Source organism: Anolis carolinensis, chromosome 4 (genome assembly GCF_035594765.1).
Source record: "Anolis carolinensis isolate JA03-04 chromosome 4, rAnoCar3.1.pri, whole genome shotgun sequence".
Taxonomy (NCBI): domain Eukaryota; kingdom Metazoa; phylum Chordata; class Lepidosauria; order Squamata; family Dactyloidae; genus Anolis; species Anolis carolinensis.
The window spans coordinates 32,670,740-32,677,539 of record NC_085844.1 but is presented as its reverse complement, the minus strand read 5'-3'; positions in this window follow the sequence as shown (position 1 = coordinate 32,677,539).

Below are 6,800 nucleotides of genomic sequence, written 5' to 3'. Positions count from 1 at the left end.
AAAAAAAAAAGGCTCCTCCAGAAACTCCTCTTTCCACCTCCCCCCCCCCCCCCAAACCTCAAAGGAAAATAAAATCTCTTCAGAACACAACAAGGTATGGGGAACCCAGGGAAAGACGATCTGGGAGGGAAAGGAGGGAAGGGCTCAGCCAGCCAGATCGCCCTTCTCTGACCACCGCTGCCCTCTTCCCCCAGGCACATTTCCTCACGGAGGAAACCCAGCAAACAGCCAACTCAAGCCTTAAAGGGAAAAAAAGGCTCCTCCAAAAACTCCTCTTTCCACCTCCTTTCACATGGCCTGCCAGCCTCAATAATAATAATAATAATAATAATAATAATAATAATAATAAGAAGAAGAAGAAGAAGAAGAAGAAGAACATCATACAATCCTAAGGTTAGCACATACCACTAAGGATCATCCAGTTCAATTTCCTTATATCATGCAGAAGGACACAATCCAACCACTCCTGACAGATGGCCATCCAATATCTGCACAATAATAATACACATCGAATCATACCATCAGACAGTTAGGAGACACCCCTAAAGGCTATCCAGTCCAACCCAATTCTGCCATGCAGGACACAATCCAAGCACTCCCAACAGATGGCCACCCAGCCTCTCAATACTAATACTACTACTAATAATAATAACAACAACATCATACAATCCTAAGATTTGGACTGACCTCTAAGGATCATCCACATCAACTTCCTTCTACCATGCAGGAGGACACAATCCAATCACTCCTGACAGATGGCCATCCAGCCTCTACATAATAATGATGATGATGATGATGATGATTATGATGATAATAATAGAAGCATAGAATCCAAGAGTTTGGAGAGACCCCTAAGGGCCATCCAGTCCAACCCTTTCTACTATGCAGCAGGACACAATCCAAGCATTCACAACACATGGACAACGTATAAATACTATACAATACTACACAGGATCCTCACCACTTTCACAGTATACAAACAACCAAATGCATACTAAACATACAGACAACCATACAACAGACATTCAGTACCACCACTACCTCAACAATTTCTCACCAACACCACCAGACAACGCCACAGCAATGCGTGGCCGGGCACAGCTAGTATATGTATATACAGATAAGATAAAATAATATAAAAAAACAAAAAAAAGCAAAAACAAAGAACACACCATGGGAGGGGGGAGGAGGGGGGAGTAAAGTGGGGGGCAGGGAAAAAAGAAGAGAAAAAAAGAAAGAGAGAGAGAAACAATAGGGAAGATGGGGAAGGGGGGGGGGTTGACTTCCACTTCACTCGGCAGGTAGGTCTGTCTTTTTCATTTTGAAAATTCTTCATCTGTTCCTCTTTACTTGCTTCTTTTCCCATTGCTATTTTATTGTCTTCTTCACGGGATCTGTGATTAGGTTTGGACTCAATCTTAGGGCGTGTTCTGGAATTTCTTCTTCTGCTTCTTCTTCTTTTTTTTGTATATAAAAAATTAATTTATTTTCTTTATTTAATTATTGTTATTTATATAGTCCTTCCTTTATTCTTTATTTTCCGATCCTATTTTGTAGCCATGTTAGTTCCTAAGTACTTTTCTATTGCTTGCCAGTTTGTTTCTTTCCTTGGTCTGCCCTGATTCTTTGCTATTAAATAGTTTAGCCTATCCATATTTTTTATTTCCGCCACTTTAGTTAACCATTCCTCTGTCTTAGGTATTACTTTCTGTCTCCAATATCTGGCGTATGACATTCTGGCCGAAGTGGTTAGATATGTCATTAGTTTTTCCTCATTTATGTCCTGGGATTCTTTAAGAATTCCTAACAAGTAGAGTTCCAGAGTCTTTTCACTTTTATATTCAACATATTTTGTATAATTTCATGTATTTTATTCCAATATTCTTTCGCTTTTTTACATTCCCACCAAATATGATGGAAGGTTCCCTCTTTTTCACCGCATTTCCAACATTTGTAGTTTTTAGTTTTATTAATCATTCCTAATTTTTTGGGGGTGATATACCACCTGTAAAACATCTTCATCCAGTTCTCTTTTAACTGGTAAGAATATGTGTGTTTTAACTTCCTTCCCCAGCATGCTTCCCACTCTTCCATTTGGATGGGCCTTCCTATATCTGTGGCCCATTTAACCATATTATTCTTTACCTTTTCTATCTCTGTATTCCATTCTAGTAATATTTTGTAAATTCTTGAGATTAGGTGGCCTGTTGAGAACAGGCTCCTCCCATTCTTTGCACTTCCCTCTCCAGAGAAGCCAGCATGGCTCTCCTATTTTTCTATGGGCAGCTGAAACATTTTTCTTAGCAAGATGGATATTTAATGACATGCTGTGCTATTTTATGGATTATATAATTTTACATTGTTTTAATGTTTAATGCTGTTTGATACATTAATTATTTTAAAATAATTTTTAAATTTTATCAGTTTTGTAGTTTTTAATCAGTATTGTTTTTCAAAAATATTGACTGCCTTGAGTCCCATTATTTGGGGAAAGATAAGATATAAATACATTACTACTACTAATACTATTACTAATATTATTCTTTTACACACTGAGGGCAAGAAATATACACCTATTTCACATCTAATACAGCTTGCACTCTTTTCATGTGGCATGTATATTATGCAAGATGTTTTCCCTGGCCAGGCTGAAAGTAGTTGCACTTCAGTTTAGATCTTGTTAGTTCTCCTCATTATGGGATTCCTGAACAACAGCCAAAACTACTGCAGGTTTCAGATTGTCAGCAGCTGCAGACAATGGTTCCCAAGACCTTCTAGGATTCATACATCTGATTTGTAGCCTCCTTCCTTCAGCTGCCTTCCCTCCTTCAGTTCTCTGCATGAGTCAGCTATTAAGAAACACCTGGAATCTGAGAAATATACTTTCTGAGCTCAAACCACCAAGCGGCGAGACAAATAGGACACTGTTGCATCATTAATGGGAACAAATATGAAGCTGCTTCTTCTATTTTTTGAAAAGCAGAATGCTTAGTAGCACAAAATTTCACAACAGTTATGTCTTGTTGCTTCTGCTCTATTTCTTCCAAGATTACAACTAGCACTGCATTGTACCCTGCATCTTCATTAGAATGTCTTGATTAGTGACCCTCTTGTTCATTTCACCACCTTTTGAATAAGGAAATTATCTGCAAAGTATATCAAGAATAAAATTACATTTCATTTAATGATAGCACATTCTTTAGTTTCTAATTTACCTTTTAAGCTACTCCATTAAACTTCAAGATAAAAAGATATGTACAACTTGGGTCTGTCAACTTAATGTTACCAAAATAACCCAAGTTCTTGGCAAAGAAAGGGGCCTTGAATCTTAGGTTCAGAGTTGAATACCATGTTGTATTGAAGAAGTTTATTAAAGAAAACATACAAGGTTATCTTTTGTACACAGTTGCTGTATTTGAAGCTGTTTACATTACAGGATATCAAGATGTTTCCCTTCTTTTTTAAAAAATATGTTGGAAAGTTAATGAGCAGGAATTTTCTTTTGGCATAAAGGAAAATTAACAAAGGCTATACTCCTACACGTATAAACCCAAGAGTAAATCTCACTGTATTCAAGGGAGTTCTGCTTCATTGTTTGCAGAGATATAAGCAATTTAGAAATCTCTGTAGTTCAGAAATATTGCCTTAGAAGAAAGGGAAGTCAAAAGTAAAGTAGCAACAGGTTAAAAGTCCCAAGTCAAAAGCAAGTTGGCTGAAAGTATTGTGACTGAACCCCTTACGAACAGTACTTGAAGGTAAACAATGTGTGTCCTCATCACAAAAACACATAAAATAGATAAGACTTCATCTGTTCACTCAAAGGTTTTTCTGATGCTCACAATATATGTGGAATAAACCAGGTTTTGAGGGTAATAGTCATACGCATCAAGCAATGGGACCTCTTTGATTAAGCTAGCAGAACAGATCCTATTTGTTCTATTGCTTGAGCTTAGCCTGCAACCTTCCTTTAATCTTCCCTGCCCAATTATATCATGCATACCTACAGCTTAGCTGATGGCTCAGACATTCTATCCTCCAGGCTAGCTGTCACTCCAGACAAAAATGGTTAGGAATATCCTCTTAAATTGTTATTATTGGTGACCGTTACCTGATTGCAGTTTGTTTTCTATTTTATTTCCATGAAATTATTGAAATGTTGCAGATGAAAAAAGTATCTCTCTCTCTCTCTCTCTCTCTCTCTCTCTCTCTCTCTCTCTCTCTCTCTCTCTCTCTCTCTCTCTATATATATATATATATATATATATATATATATATATATATATAATTTAAACCTATATGCCGCCACTCCCCTAGGAGTGTGTGTATGTGTATATATATCTCAGCTAGCTGAAACTGAGTTGAGGAGGGGTTCAAAAATATCCCAATCCAATCCAAACAGTTTTATAAACAGAAGCCAGCAGCTCAAAATATCCTCTGTGTCTAGAATATTTTAAAGACACTCATTCTGGGAGGTATTAAAAATAGAGCAAAAAAGCAAAGGGGACACCATATAGTGATTTTCCCCACATATCTTCAATGCACATATAAAAGCTAAAACATCAAGAAGCAGCATCTGATAAAAGCTTTCCAACACATATGAGGGTTGAATGAAAAGTAATGCCTCCACCTTCGGAACTCCTCAACAGATGGCAGTACTGGTATGCGGCAGGTACTGGCTTATTCAGTAGACTCTCCTCTACAGTTCCATTTGGCAGGAAGCCTTAGCATTGAATGGTTGGGTTGTTAAAGTGAGAAGTCTGGAACCCTGAGCAGATAGTCGGTCAATGTGACTTAAGCAACGCGCAGTCATTGAATTCTTGACAGCAGAAGGTGTCACCCCAAAGAAGGTTCATCAGAGAATGCAAGCTGTTTATTGTGTTGATGTGAGTACTGTGCATCGTTGGGCGAGTAAGTTTAAAGATGTTGAGGTGGGAACATCTGACTTGTGTAACAGAGTTGGACGTCTTGTGACAGCAACCAGAGTTTCACAAGAAAACGGTTGACAGATTGATTCAAGACGATTGTCGTATTACTCAGAGAGAAATTTCAAGTATAATCGGTATTTCACAAGAACGTGTGGATCACATTATTGCTTTGCGTGGCTTTCAGAAGATCTGCGCACGATGGGTACTGTGAGACGCTGGTTGCAGAAGCACGGCTTCTTCTGTGACAGCTTCAGAAAACTTGTTCATCGTTGGCAGAAATGTACCCAACTATCTGGTGATTATGTGGAAAAGTGAATAATGGTAGTTAAAAAGCACATTCTAAGGATTATTTCTGCCTTTGATTTATTAAAATATTCCCATCCAAACCCAAGTAGCAAAGGTGGAGGCAACCCTTCAACCCTCGTAGAATCTCATAGAGCTGGAAGAGACCACAAGAGCTATCTGTTCCAATCCCTTGCCATGCAGGAAAACACAATCAAAGCATTGACAAGCTGGAAAGCGTCCAGAGGAGGGCAACTAAAATGATCAAAGGTCTGGAGAACAAGCCCTTTGAGGCTTAAAGAACTGGGCATGTTTAGCCTGCAGAAGAGAAGGCTGAGAGGAGACATGATAGCCATGTACAAATATGTGAGGGGAAGTCATAGGGAGCAAGCTTGTTTTCTGCTGCCCTGCAGACTAGGACACGGAACAATGGCTTCAAACTACAGGAAAGGAGATTCCACCTGAACATCAGGAAGAACTTCCTCACAGTGAGAGCTGTCCTGCAGTGGAACTATCTTCCCCGGACTGTGGTGGAGGCTCCTTCTTTGGAGGCTTTTAAGCAGAGGCTGGATGGCCATATGTCGGGGGTGCTTTAAATGCGATTTCCTGCTTCTTAGCGGGGGGTTGGACTGGATGGCCCAAGAGGTCTCTTCCAACTCTACTATTCTATGATTCTATGATTCATTGCCAACAGATGGCCATCCAGCCTCTGCTTAAAAACCTCCAGGGAAGGAGACCCCTGCCACAGTCCAAGGCAATGTATTTCACAGTTAAGCAGCTCAGCTATCAGAAAGTTCTGCATAGTATTTAGGTCAAATCTTTTTCTTGTAGTTTCAATATAGTGTTTCCTGTCCTAGTCTGTAGAAGCAGAAAACCCACTCCATCTTCAGTATAACATCCTTTCAGACAAATATTTAAACACAGCTACCTTGTCTTAACCTCCTCTCCAAACATACCCAGCTCTCCAATACACTCCTTGCAAAGGATGGTTTCCAACCCTTTGTCCATTTTGGATGCCTTTCTCTGGGCACAGTCCAGCTTGCAAATGTCTTTCTTGTATCATGCGAATATCCATGCAGGAAATGCAGCAATTCTTAAAACATTGAGGAACATTAAAAAAAATCAGTTCTATTTTCACTATCCATAGTTTATACACATGGATAGCTATTACTTTTACCAAATTTGCTTAAGAGCCAAGAACTGCATGGTCATTTTGACAATCCTGTTATAGACAACCAGATCAGTATTCGATAACTGGACAGATAGTCTACAGCAGTGGTTCTCAATCTGGGGTCCCCAGATGTTTTTGGCCTGCAACTCCCAGAAATCCCAGCCAGTTTACCAGCTGTTAGAATTTCTGCGAGTTGTAGGCCAAAAACATCTGGGGGCCCCAGGATGAAAACCACTGGTCTACAGGGAAAATTTAAATCAAGTTCACAAGTGTGGCCCGGTCTGTCTCCTGCAGAATAATCCCAGCCTAAATCTTCAAAATTTCTAGGTTGACCTGATAAATATTTTTCCGAAGAATCTACAAAGAACTGCTTTCTGCCAGTTGGTGTATCCAGTGCTGAATCTGGAAGAATAATGTGTTGA